The 15,480-nt window shown below is 35.3% G+C and overlaps 1 protein-coding gene across 1 annotated transcript in view; it reads right to left on the reverse strand.

Moving 5' to 3' along the window:
- The window catches only part of EPHA3 (EPH receptor A3), a 397,715-nt gene that overhangs the window by 294,741 nt on the left and 87,494 nt on the right, over window positions 1-15,480 (reverse strand). The window lies entirely within an intron of this gene.

Genomic DNA, 15,480 nt, shown 5'->3' on the forward strand with positions numbered 1-15,480 from the left:
CCCATGCTCGAAGATTTTCCCCTGGGGTTTTGAACATATTGTGAGGACTGACAGGATTCTCCATTTGTTATCTTGTTCCCTTCCTAAGGGGAAGGTTCGTATCCTTTGATAATCACACATTTCCTTGATGATATCTTACATGGTATTTCTTGCATATAAGTCTTGGCTATAATAAACTGCAGCATAGTAAACTCCAGCATGCATTCTCTCCACTACTTTTTGGCTCACCAACAATTTGATTTAAGGAGATTTTAGTGTTCCATGCCTCACAGTCATATAGCATCACTGGAAAAATATTGCTGTTACAAATGTGGGGTTTTGTGCCAGGGAACAAGTTGGAATCACTGAATGTACTGTGTAATTTCCCAAATGCATTCCTCCTGTATAATTCTCAACCTAGCTTACTGCCCATCTTGACTGTCCATTTCAAGTAGAAGTGCTGATGGACTGTCCATCAGGGACAGTGATGTCATAAAGCATACACTTCACAAATGTCTGTTGGGTTGAATTGAATTGAGTATCTGATCTTGGAGAAATTCCAATTCCTTTGGCCTCAGTTACCTTTTCTGAGAAATAAAGAGAATGGATTCTCTAATCTCTAAATCCCCTTCCATCTCTAACGTTATATGCTTCTGGGAAAATACTTAAAATATTACTACTTGTGTCACTATTTTATAAAAGCAAAACCTTTGAAGGTATTGTTTTTGAATTAAGGTAGAGATAGATAAAACCATCTTTTCAGGATTAAAACGTATTACGCGACACATATGCCAGCTTAATAAACCCACACATACTTCCTCAAGATCTCCTGCAAAATCATTAGAATCTGAATTTTAAGTCTGGTTTATTGGAAAGAAAACTGGATCTGGGGCTGGATCATTGGGTTCAGATAGTAGATCTACCACTTATTAGCTATGTGTGCCCTTTAAGAAAATTATTTTAACTCAAAAAACCCCTGTTCTAATCTACAAAGTGAGGATAATACTATTCAACACTACAAAATTCAAGGGTTTGTAACTAAACTGTTTTTTAAAGCTCACCAAATGCACAAGGCAAAAAAAGTCTTAGTGTAGCCTTGTGTCATTAAAGTAATTAAAATGTAAAACCTTGCTAAAACTTTTGGAATACTACATACACATGCACATTCCTTTCGTATGCATATCCATATTTGTATTTTGTATACATGTGAATATGAACATGTTGATCAATAATACCGGGCAAACAACTTCTAGGTATATCAAAAGATTGGTGCAGCTAGGTGGCTCAGTGGATAGAGCATTGGGTCTGGAGTCAGGAAGACCTGAGTCCATATCTGGGTTCATTAATTGCATGCCCCTGGATAAAGTCACTTAACCTTATAGATCTTAGTTTCCTCATCTACAAAATGAGTTGCAGAAGGAAATGGTAAACTATCCCAGTAAATTCATCAAGAAAAAACAAAACAAATGGGGGTGGGGGGGCACGAAGTCATGAATGAAATGACTGAACCACAAAAACATCAAAAAGCTACTCCTTGAATATGAGGAGACAGCCCAAGTAGACTGGCAGGACTTTGCTGTTAACAAAATCTATGGATCTCAGATGTTCTCAAACTGCAGTTATCAATTCCCTGCTGTGAGTACGGATCACCGGAGCAACTCTTCATGCAATATATTAACTTTGCTGCTTTTTATTTTTTCTGGGTATAACTTCTATCTGTATCTTATGTTCAGCTCTCTTACCTGTTCGCCAAATCTCGGGATAAAAAAGGGAAAATGTCTATAAATTCTCCCCTTCATGCTAGAAATGTCACCTTTAGTGGGATGTAAAGAGAGCCAGCATGAAAAAGTCATGTCACACATCTATGATCTGCTCCACAAACATAAAGACAATCAGGGTCTTCTCAAGAGCTTTGCTACGTATGTGTTTGTAGTTTGCATCCTCCGAGAGACCAGCACAAGACTTTGGTTATTCCAGGGTTTGTTTGTTTAAAATATGTGTCTTGGAATCCACTTTGCCATCTGGGCACATGATTACGGAACAAAGGATTACTTATAGCACAGAGAAACTACATTTCAAACAACCAGAATCAAATTAGATTAATGCTAATGTGAACTACTAAACAAAAACAAAATGGAACTTTTTCACAAGGGAGATCCAAGCTCTTTGCTTCTAAGTCAGGCAGTTTCTATGACCTGAAACCTTCAAAGACACATTGCATTGATGAACTAACTCTGACAAGCAGACAAGTGAGCCAAATACTCTTCCTCCTTCTCATGTTCCTTCCGGAACAACATCACATTTTTCTTTACAGAAACTGGGTCCTTTCAGACACCAACAGGAAGGAGGAAGTTGAGGGATGGTCTTTAATATGGAGGAGATCATGTGTGGGAGTCAGCATTCAGAAGAAGCCAAGTAGTGCTCCAAACAGCATTTGTAGAGAACTTGGGTTGCAAAGTGGCTGCAGCACAGTGGACCTGAAGTCAGGAAGACCTGAGCTCATATCCAGCCTCAGACACTTACGACTTGTGTTTGCATCAGTTTCCTCATTTGTAAAATGAACTGGAAATGACAAGACATTTTAGTATCTTTGTCAAGAAAGTCCCAAACTGGGTCATGAGGAATCAGACACAACTGAAATGACTGAACAACAAAACCATATTTATTATAAATGGGGATTTGGGAGAGAAACCCTCTAAATGGTATCAAAAGTCTTACAAAACTATTTTCAAAAATGATTATTATGGGATTTTTTTATCCTCCTGGAACATTTTTTAAACTTAAATTTATATTACTTTCTAACATCCTTTAGAGCTTTAAGAATATTTGGGCATTCGCAATTTCATAACATTTCAAAGAACTATCTCAATGCTTGACCTTACATTAGGAAGACTCATCTTCCTGAGTTCAAATCTGATCTGAGATACATACTACTTATATGGCCCTGGGCATGTCATTTAGCCCTATTTGCCTCAGTTTCCTCATCTGTGAAATGAGGGAAAGATGGAAATGGCAGACCACTTCAGAATCTTAGCTAAGAAAATTCCAAATGGGGTCCTGAAGAATCTAATATGATTAAAATGACTAGACAACGTTAAAAACAACATCAATAGAAAATGGGGTCTGAATCTGTGGTCACTGGCAGAGAGAAAGCGTGCATAAGTAAGTTCCCCTATGCCAGGGCATTGTAAGCACCTCCTTTGAAACTTAAAGAGTCTTAGAGAATTGCCTAAGGTGAGGAGAAGTTAAGTGACTTGCCCAGAGTCACACAACCAGTATGTGGTAAAGCCAGACATATCTTCCTGGCTTCTAGGTCACTTTTCTGTTCAATGGACCATGCTATTTCTGCTATCTCACAGTAGATAGTTCAATATGAATTTGTAAAACTGAATAGCATAATAATGTTAGGAATGCACTATTTTTATTTATAATATTAGCAATTAATTTAATCTCTACTCATGAGAAAGGGTGCCCACTTCTAGAATGAATCACTTTATAAACTTATTTATTACATAAATATTATATAAAATATAATATATATATTATATAAATATATAAGTGACCAGTTTAAAGAATGCACATTTTAAAACTCACCACATTTACAGAAATATTCTGAAACTTTTCTTTTAATTTACTATGTAACATTTTATGTTAGAAAAAGATAATACAAATGACTTTACCTACCCTGACAGTAAGAGGAGCTACATTTCAATGACCTATATTTGTATTAGATTAGATTACACTATCGCATTTAGAAATAGAAAAGTCCTTGGAAATAATAAATTTAACAATCTCTTTTTACAGATAAGTAAACTGAGGCACAGAGAGGCTAAGTCACATACTCAGTAAATGTGTAAGGGCAAAATTTGAACCTATGTTTTCCTCACTCCATTGACAGTGGTCTTTGGCAAATGGGTCTGCTAAGATTCCAACTGCTTTTTTTTGTCTTGATTTTTAAATAATATCTTTGCAGGTAGCAAAATACTTCTTTTTAGAAAAAAATTTATTTAAGAGAAAGGATAAGAATTTTGCTTGGGTGGATGAGATGATCAAAACTAGCAACAGCGAGAAATTGGAATTGTTTAAATCTCATTTTACTCCTGCCTTTTCTGCCAAGGAGAAGACTTTTAAACTGGAAATCACAAGGGAGAAGGACTAAGGTAACCAAGATAACTCAGAAGATAGCAAGAGAGCCTCTAATGGTCCCTGATTGATTCAATCACCTGGCTCAGATGAACTATATTCTGGGGCAAAGTTGTCAAACACATGATGGCCCACAATACTCCTAAATTAAGTTGAAACCAGATTAAAATGGAATTGGAACATATTTAACAAAATAAATAAAAATACAATAAATAAAGCAGTTTTAATTTTACATTTTAAAAAACAAGTAAATATATGGCCATCAGGGATGCTTATGTAGAGATTAGTGGCTCTGTTTCCACTATTGTAGGTTTCTTAAAAAACTAGTAAATCCAGAGCAGCCTATTGGTAGAAGGGTTCACCACCACAGGAGAGCCTTTCTCCCTGCCTCCCATCCCAAAGCAATCTGGGTTATGTGACAGCTACCATAGCTTGGATTAAAATCAGATACACTGACTCATTATTTATGGTAGGATTAGAGACCAAGTGATCTAACCTCTGAACCCTCTAACTTCCCTCGAATTTGCCCTTTCACCCTTAGGACTGCTACCCTTTGACAGATAACTTACAGTCAAACTTTTATGTATTATCTTCCCCCAGAAAAGTGTGGGTCTCCTTGAAGAAGGTTCAGTTTCTTTTTTTAAATTTCTTTTCTATTCAATCCTTAGCACGCTACTTAGAACATATTAAAAACTTAATAAATTATTTTTTCATGAATTCATTCTCATGTTATTATTGAGTCACTATCAATGAGTTGAAAAATCAGAAAATAAGCTATCTAAAAATTTGAAGAAAGGCAAGTGATATACTGATTTTTCAGAAAAATGAGAGAAAACGGATACTAAATGACAATGATCTTTGCTTCAATTCCTGGTGAAATTCTAAAGCATATCATCAAAGAAATGGCTGTTGAATTTCTAGAATGGTAGGAGATTATAAAGAGGTAGCATATCTTGATCAAGAACAGGTCATGCCTGACCAAACTCTTCCTTTTCCTAAAAAGATTGCCAAATTGCTATATAAGAGAAATGTTATGGCTATATTTGAACAAGACTAACAAATCTAAAGTATCAGAATTCATTCTTATGGGGGGAAATGAGAAATATGGACAATAAAATAATATGATTATGTAGATTCCAAATATTTAGCTGAACAGTTACAGAATAGTTAAGAGATAAACTCCAATATGGCGGGAGATTTACAGCAGGATTCTCCAATGATCAGTTCTTGGTCTGTGCTATTAAGCTCAGTCAGATTTATTGATATATAACTGAGGAAAGTAACTCCTGATAATTGCTTGAAGCTATTGAATTTTTACAAGTGTAACTTAAATAAGTTGTAAATGATTATTTGCTCATCAAAAACAGCTAACACACAGGATGACAGAGGTATGATCCAAAACCAGCTGAGACATATTAGAGCACCAGACTGGCTCTAATGAGATAAAATTCAATGTAAAAATATCTTACACAGACTTTTAAAAATCCTCCTCATAAACACAAGACGAAAAATGCCTGTTCACATAGCAATTGTTCTGGGAAAGTTTTAGGAGTTTTAATGGACTACCAGCTCAATATGAATTAGCTGTTTGACATGACAGCCTAAAACACTAATGTGATCCTGGGTTGCCTTGAGGGACAGAGCTTGAAGGAACAGGGAGGTAATAGTGGCTCATCACATTTCATCAGGAATATAGTGCTGGGCAACACAATTTAAGGATAAGTTTGAGATGATACAGAGCAGGACATTAAGGATGGTTAAAGGCTTTCAGTCCATCTCATATGAACATTGGTTTAGGAACTGGTATCTTTTGCCTGGAAAAGAAACCAAAGGGCAGCATTATAGTTATTTTCAAGACTATGAACATCATGTGGAAGAGAGATGAAATTTAAACTGTTACATCTCAAAGGAGAGAACCCGAGGGAATAGCTGGAAGTTTCAGAGGCAATTTTAGGCTGGATAGAACCCTTGAAAAACCTTAAAAGCTTCAAGTAAAGGCTAGATGACCATTTGTTGGGATATGTAATTGCAGGGAATTCTTTTTTGTATGATTTGGACTAAATGGCAGCTGAGGTGGGCCCTTCCAACTCTGAATTTCTGGGAATCAGTGTCATACAAGAAAGTCTTGGATAATATGAAAAATCATGAAGAACAGAAGCATATATTTAGAAGTTTCTTGTGTCTTAGTTAAAGGATACCCTCCCTTAAGGGTCAATAGGAATAGAAATATTTTCCTTATTTTTGATTCCATAAATTCAGATTTGTTGATCTTCTGGCATTCTGTAACATGTAACTTTTTGGACTCTTGTACCAGAGTGGAAGAACTCTCAGTGAAAGAGTGTACTAAAATGTTACTTTATATTCCTCTTGAACTATAAAGTTCACAGGCATCACTACCTCCTGCCTTGGAAGGACATCATGATATATTTAAACATCAATGACCATATTACCCTCCAGGATGAATAGCCATATATTCTCTAATGTAGAGGCTGTCCAGGCAGTAATTATGCATTCCTTGACTAATCTCTTACAGATGTCAAGGAAACATGAAGAAAGAAAAATTCTAGGACCGAGACATGGGACAGAAAAGTGCCAGTATTGGGAGTGATAGGTTCCTATTATGGGCTGTGGAGAATTACAGAAGAGAAATGTTTTGGTTGATGGTTGATCAGATGGGTTGATATTTTGGTTGATGGTTGATCAGATTGGTTGGTCTCAGAAAGGACACAAGGAAATTGATGTAATGGATTTCAGGAGAAGACATCACAAAAAAGTTCTTCAAAAATAAGATGGATTGGATTGTTAAGGGAGAAGGGAATGGACCTTCTTGGGATAATGACATGAGTAAATGGGGAAAGAAAGTCGGTGTAAATAGATATTCATTATGAAGAGTAGTATTTCAAGAAGACTAATAAAGTTTTAAATATGTAAATAGTTTGAATGAACAAAACAACACTTCTGAAAGGCTGTGTGGTATAATGAATATAGAGTTACTTTGGATTCAGGAAAACCTACATAATTGCACTCAATTCTGATTCTACCACTTTTCTTTACCACTGTGTCTTAACCAATTAACTAAAGATATTGCTATAATTTTTAGTGCAAAGTTCCTTCATTTGAAAGAGATTCCCCTTTAAAATAAAATCCATGTTTGATAGCTTAGTTAAAGGATTTGTCTTTTTTTTCTTTAAAGAAAATAAAAGATAGAATAAATAAATGACAAAATTGGAGTCTAGCAGTCTTGGGTATAGTTCCAGCTGTTTTATCAGCTGCACCACAAGGAAAGCTAACCTTAACCTCTCTTGGCCTTATAATGCCACTAAACTGCTGCCTTGAATACACTGCATTTTGCATTTTAAAAGCAAAACATGTTAATTTTAATATCCTGAATTCTGAAGAGCAACCATGCTATCTAACTAACATTTGAACTAAAGACCCCATAAATCCAAAGCTTTCTAACCGGAGCTCTTCTGACATGCCACTTAGTAAATATATGCACCATGAACTAAAGGGAGGATGGTCTCATCTTTCTGCTTAGGGAATTGAATATAGACATCCTTGAAAATTGACAGAAGCATACTCTTGCCTCTGTGCTAGAGTGGAAAATCTAAGGAAAAAAGAATGATTAGTCATTGAAAAGAAGTCTTCTTTTTTGTAGTTTGACCAGTTTAAATTATTATTAAAAGGCAAAAGAAAAATAACATTAGGCAAAAATGAAATGTATAGGTAGTTACTACTTTGAAAGATGATGATTCATTTTGATAGCCATTGGTATAAAATATTTTTGCAAAAAGGAGATTGCATATATCAAATTCTAGATTATGTATCATATATAGTTTTGTTTGTATATTGGTCTAGAATACAAATTTTAGAGACAAAATATAAATATCTATATTCTTGATAAATATATAAATTATAGATTTTATAGACAATGTATAGACATATATATGTTGTTTATTTTGAGGTACATTGGTCTACAAAGCACGTTTTAGCAAAAAATAAATTTAGTTTATGTATAGCATCTTAAAATATTTGAAAATTATTTGTATAACAATTTTAGAACTACATTGGCTAGAATCTATAATCTAGACATTTAAATGATTTCCTCTCCCAAGTCTTAGTGTATTTATGTGTACACACACACAAACATGCATGCTGTCCCAAAAATGTTAGTGCTGTCCAGCTTTAATAGAAAGACATCCCATATGTACACAGACATACACAGACATACACACACACACACACGTGTGTCCTGTTCTCAGTAAGACGCTGATTACATGCTGTGACAAGCTCAGAAATAAAAACACTGCACACATGAGAGGTTTTCCTCCAAACCGCAGCACTAAGCAGAAATGAAAGCCTGCTGGGAGCATGTATCTACAAGTGTGAGTATGTCTGACTTTGTACTGTGTTTGTGACTATATGTAATAAGGGGGGCAATACAGACTTACACAAGGATTTCATTGTCTTGATTTGAGGAGATTTTTTTTTTAACTGATGACAAATTGTACTTTTAGAGGTTAAAAGTGTCAACAACACTGAAACCTAAAGCTTATTTACTATTGGCTCAAAGGCTGTCTAGCTCTGGTTAGCCATGCTATTTTCCATCTTGCCCCACCAGTGACCTCAACCCAGATAGAAAGGAGTCTCCAGGCTAGAATGAGAGAAAGTTTAATATTGATGCTTTGTCGGTCTCTTTGGGCTTGCTCTGAGCAAAGGTTAGTAGACAGTTACTATGGATCAAATTATTTTTGGTTTTGATAAGAAATATTTGCTTTGGGAGCATAAAAACAAAAATTAAACCACAACAGTATGGCGCCTTCACTCAGCCTCCTCTCAAGTTGTGTGCTTTAACTGGCTCCCTCCCCCACTGGAATTTGAAGAAATAATACTAGAGTGGAACCATAATGAGTAAAATATGAAATACAAGATGGCGCATGACACTTCTTAAAATAGAAGTTTAGTCAAGATCTCATTTGTTTCTCAATTCTCACTTGAATCTTTGTCAAACACCAGGATAAAAGAAGAGTGAGAGAATTCATACATGCAGACATTCAGTATATGATATTAATAAAAGGAGGATTAAAATATTTTCCTTGAGAAAGTTGCATACATATTTATGATTATAATGCAAGTATATATAAATTCATGTGTACATACAAATAATATATATAATTAAATATATAACTACATAAATAAATGTAAGCATAAATATCATACATGTGGTATATTAAATATATAAGTAAATGTACATGAGTATATACACGCATGCGGGTTTATGTTATTGCTCATCCTTTGTTTTGAGAGAGCGTCAATAATGTCCCAGGGGTAATGTCTTCACTTATACATGAATTGGACTTAAGTGAGGCAGAGTTCTTCACAGTCTTCAGCTTTTCAGCTTCGCCGTCTCCCTCAATGAAGTCTAGTTGAAGACAAAAGTCAGGATGGCCCAAGATGCAGTTGATGTCCTTGATGTCTGACCAAGCTCTAAGTACTCCACAACTATTACCCCAACTGACTTTGGGGATGCTAAAACAAACTGTTCTCATCTGCTGATTCACTTAGATGAGACAGACATACCCCCAATCCCCAATGGTGTGTTGGAGGAGTCTTAGTTATGCTCAGGCTGCTCAGCCCCTCTGCCTAGATGCCTTTACAGAGGTGTGAATACCTAGATTCTTTGAGTCACAGGTGAGAGTTGGGTGGAAGATGAGTGCCTAAGGTGAATGAGCAGCCCTGAAAAGGTCTTCACACCACCCATGGTCTTCACTTCATTGATGTTCCTTAAAAGCTTGTGAGATTCCCTCTCCCTTCTCTTCCCTTCTGGTCTGCCCAACAGGAGGCTTCAAGTCTTGCTAAGAGGGGTGATTGGGGGGCACGTGCCCTCTCTGTACCCTGGGACAATTGGGAAACCTCAAGTGCTTGTCCTGCTAAAGCACTTGCATGGGTTGAAGTGAGCCCTTGCCTTGTGGCTCTGCCTTGTATAATTTTCTTTGTCAAATCATAGCTGACCTAGAATCAATTTGGAGTTGATTACATTCCACTTTGGAGGCAACTTTGTGAGTTAGAGAGACAAAAACTGTATTCAGCTAGTGGGTGGTGACTTCTCCATATTGGTTCTCAGAAGAGAAGACAAGCCAGACCTGAGGAAGAACCCGATCTCTACCAGAGGAAGGGAGCTGTGGAGAGTGGAGTCAGGATAAGATACTCAAATGTCTATTCAGCAATCCATTAGTGGGTTTCTAAGGAGTAACTTCCTGGAGAGTATAGCATTTACTACAGCTAATTCTTTGTGTTTATTTGCCATTGTGCATTTGTAGGACACGTGTGTGTGTGTGTGCGCGCGCGCATGAGCACATTAAACATTTCTTTTGGGTTGAGAAAATAAACGATTATCATGCCTTATCTGCATTGTAAATGCCTTTTTACTCACCACTTGGGGGACACCCTAGGCCAGGAGCCAAGTTAAGCTTTTTTCCCTTGGCTCCAAGGTAGGGATGTCCTCAGGAACTAAAGATTAATGAAATAACAGTTGCTGTTCATTCATGTCTGACTTATCGTGACCCCATTTTTCTTGACAAAGATACTGAAATATTTTGCCATTTCCTTCTCTAATAGATTCAGGCAAACAGAGGTTGAGTGCCTTGCTCAGAGTCACAGAAGCAGTGAGTATGTGAAGCTGCCAGCACTCTAACCACTAAGCCATACCTACCCACTTTTATTTGAAGGTCAGGCTTTTCCAGGTTTGAATTCATTCTTCACGAACCCAGAGCTAAGATGGGCCCATGAGTGAAGAAGAAAGGGAAACTGTGCCCCCACAATGGCAATGCCCTTATTATTATACATGGAGGCACACATTCACAAACCCATTTATGCCTCTACCAGTTTATGGTGAAGATTTCTGTGCCCGTTCAACTTTAAGAAATGTATTCTCCTATTATGAATTAATTATCCTAAAATGAGGCAAATGAAGTTTGAACAATATTAAAAAAGGCTCTTTTTCTAGGAATGAAAATCTTTTATCTAAAAAGAATAGGAAATTTGCATTACCGCTCCTTTGCTTTACCTGTCCATGAAGAGAGAACCTATAATTCCTAGACGACCACAAGTTCTCATAAAATAAGATACAGAATCATTTACCTGAACTACCAAGAATGTAATGCTTACAAAATCAGCTTCTGAACAATAGTTAACTGGAGAGGACAAAGCACAGATGTTTTGAATCTTCACACTTTTTCCCTATGAAAGCATAAAAATCATTAAACCATTTTTTAAAAACAGGAAAAACAGCTGGCGTGTGATTTGTCTTAAACTCTAAATTCTGTAAATAATATGTCATCAACAGTGACAAATATTTAGCTCACTATTCCCACAGGTCCATTATTCTAATAGGTCTGAACAATTCAGGATGAGAATTCTTTTCAGAAAGGTTATTAAATCTTTTTTATTATACTAATATTTGCCTCAACCATTTTCTTATTTCAACCCCCTCATCAACTATCTTAAGTTATGTTAAAGATGTCTGAAAGCTTCGCAGTATTCATAAATTTCTGAAAATAAAAAATAACACTTATAGGTAGAAAGCTCATCTTTACAAGAATTTAACTCTCTCTATATGTATATATGTGTACACACACACACATCTCATTATTGAGTCATTTTTCATTCATGTCTGTCTCTTTGTTACCCATTTGGGGTTTTCTTGGCAAATAACATGGACTTGTTTGCTATTTCCTTCTCCAGCTCATTTTACAATTAAGGAAATCAAGGCAAACAGGGTCAAGTCACTTGCCCAGAGCCACACAGCTAGTATGTGTATGTGTGTAAATATAGATGGATGTATCCTCCCAAGAAGGAGAATGGTAGAATGGATATAGAATTGGCTTCTAAGTTAAGAAAACATGACGGGGGCTCTGGCTCCAGAAACAGACTGAAAGTAAAATCCTTAGCAAGCTTTTTTAACTTCTCACTACCCCAAGACAGCTTTTTATCAATGTCAATTACAAATAATTCCATTACATTGATCAATTGATGTTATTTTTCTATAACTAATGAAATCCCAGGTCTGCACAAATGCACACACACATATAAATATATTTATATAATATATATATATATATTCAAACACCTTAGGTTTATGAACGTATTAATTACGTAACATGAGTATGGAAAAGAATCTTTGAAAAATCCACGTTTCAGGGATAAGGAAGCTAAGATCTACAATGGCTAAATGACTTGTTCAAGATAACACTGTTAGTTTCTGGCATTCTGGAGAAAAGCAATGAGTTCTCTTGACTTCCATTCTCATGTTTTTTTCTACTATATCATTTTCTTATTTTTTTATCTACAACTTAAATTTAATCATTATGTAAAAAACAATGCACTGTATGAAAATACTAATTTAATTTACACATTAGCTCACTTTTTTCAGAAACTGAATGCTAAAAAATAAATCATAAGTTTTCATAATTATGTTTCTGTGCAGAGCAAAGAAAAGTAGAACAAGGAAGACACGTGGAAAAGAAAGGAGACAATAAATAACAAATGAAAAGATAAACTAAAAAGGATGTGAAGATTATACACAAGATGACAACTTCAATATCGTCTTAAGTGTAATGTTAACATGTTAATATCAAAACAGTAGTCTGTAAATCTAACCAACTTAAAAAATTATCAAAATGATTGCTGCGTTTGCTGTTCACTATCCTTTCATTAGGAATGGCAAAGTAAAAGCCAGTTTCTAAGCACAAACATTAAGACTTAAATAAAAGCCTACTTAATTAATTAAATGGAAACAAAGAAAGGAAGACAACTAACCCTAAGAATGTACAATATTACATATGGTGTGATTTTTTACTGAAATATTACTAATGGGAAACTGAACCTACGTTAATGGAAAAAAGAGAAAAATCCGATGTACAAAAGATAATTGTTTGTATTGTTAGGTTTCTAAAAGTGGACAGCCAATCCAAGGCTTCAGACGTAAGAGCCACTCTAGGAAACAGCTCAGAAATGTCAATAATCACTCGTCAGCAGCAATGCACACTAATACATACATGAAACCAAGACAAGCATCTTTTGAAGAATTTCTGCAAAGAACTCCCAGCTAATAGTAGACTGGCATCCTGTACATGCTCAGGATTAACAGACATTTGTCTGAAAGTTAAATGGAAATTTAAAAGGTAAACTAACCTAATAAGAATAAAGTGCAAATGCATTATGAGAAAATTTAAATCTCAATGGTACAACTTCAAAAACACTATGGATCTTGTTAATCACCCACCAAAAGAAGTCATTGGAACTTTAAAATTATTAATTTGTTAAAAAGCTAATTTAAAAGATTCGTGTATAATGTTATAAGCTATATATCATCCGCATTGTTTTCTTTTTCCAATGACTACAGACATTCCTATCCTACCATGATTTGATATTTGATCCAAATAGCTAATCAATTTTTCACATTTATTAATTCACTTCAATTATCCCCCCACAAAAGATTTCAAAGGAAGCATCATGACTAGTGTCTTATTAAGATACTGAGCAGCATCTGAAAAACTAAAACTAAATGGGACTAAGATTTACATAGGAATACTGGCTAGTTTGCTGTTTTTGTTGCTGCTTTTTTCACTTTGATGGATCTATCATTTGAGCTGGGTGGGTATGTTACAGGAACAGGAGAGGAAAGGGGAGAGGAGTGGTGTGGAAGTGAGGTGCTTTTCTTATCCTATTCCTATGGTGTAGTTGAGGAAACTTTAGGCATAAGTTTTTTAGAGGCAACTGAGGTGATGTGGTATGAATACCAAAGCTCAAGCTTCATGAAGCAGTCTCTATGATGATGACTTTCCCATTCAAGAATTTATTCTGGGTAGGGTCAGAGGGCAAGAGAAGAGGAATGATGATGGATTCAAAGGCAACCAACTGCTCTCTTGAATAAAAGTTAAATATCAGAGATATTTGATTAAAAAAAGAAATCCCAGCTGACTTTCCTTTCAACTAATTTTTTTGTTCAAAAGTTTTAAATTTTTATTTCACTGAAATTATTGTTTTATCCTTTATGATTACCTTTACCCTTTGTTTGGTGAGTTCATCTCCCAATTTATTTAAAATATTATTCCAAATATTATTATTATAATTAATAACTGTATTACATATAAGATATGCATATTTATACATTCACATATACTCTATATCTGTTCAATATGTCTTTGACATGTATATTCAAGAGGAAATACTTAGAGGATCATGGGAAACAACCCATGGCAACATTTGTCTTGAAGTCAGAAGAGCAAACTTTAAGCCCATACTCTAAAACTTACAAGTTGTGTGACCCTGTGCAATTGTGTAAATATCTTAATTCTTTGTTCCTCACATTCATCATCTGAAGATTAAGAGAAATAATATTATCTTTTCCTTTCTCATAGGATAACTAGGAAGAGTTTGTTTTGTAGATAAATACTTCTGATCAATTATTCAATCAACAAGATTTTAAAAGAAAACACTATGTTCCAGAATTATGCTAAATGCATCAATAAAAAGGAAACTATATTGAAATAATTATGAAAAAATGTTTTTGAAACGTGGAATCCAATTTAAGATCCCTTGATTACTCTAACTTTCCATGATGAATGCACATTATTCTCCCTTACAAAGTATTTACCCTAGTCAAACTGACTTACTTGTTCCCTGGGTAGGACATTCTGTCTCTCTTTCCAGACATTTGTACTCTTTCCTATGTCTGAAGTATCGTCTCTTTCTACAGGCCTTTCTGTTACCCCCAAAGCCTTTAATATTCTCTCCCTCTCTCATTACCTTTGCTTTTTGAAATCTCTGAGCTACCAAAGGAACTAGTTTCAAGTTCTACTTCCTTCAAGAGCCCTATTCTGTTTCCTCCAGATTTTAGTACTTTCTGTCTCCCACCTCTAAATCACATGTTATTTATTTTGTCAGTATCCTGTATTTACTAATTTGTGAATATGTTGTATGATCAGCATAGTAGTTGGAGCAGAGTAGGTACTTAAAAAAATTACCTGTACAATAATTGAATTTTTTTTTCCCATTTCTCTGGATTTCATCGTGTTGTTCTAAGATTCAATATGATATTAGGGGGAAATGGGGATATTTGCCATCAATAGAGAATTCCTCTTTTGCCTGGATTCCAGCAGGATCTCTTCAATAAATTGTTAAACACTTGGAGAAAGTTTGTCTCCCTATTTTGCAATTTGTTTCAAGGCAATGTTCAGCAACTCATTAAATAAAGTTGTTTAAATGTTCACATCTTTAATACTCTTCTGGGGATGCATGGTGGGGCAGCATGACAGTGGACAGGCAAACCAGAAAGAGTGGACAAGTCGTTTTTAA

This window comes from Monodelphis domestica, chromosome 8 (genome assembly GCF_027887165.1).
Source record: "Monodelphis domestica isolate mMonDom1 chromosome 8, mMonDom1.pri, whole genome shotgun sequence".
In the NCBI taxonomy this organism is placed as follows: domain Eukaryota; kingdom Metazoa; phylum Chordata; class Mammalia; order Didelphimorphia; family Didelphidae; genus Monodelphis; species Monodelphis domestica.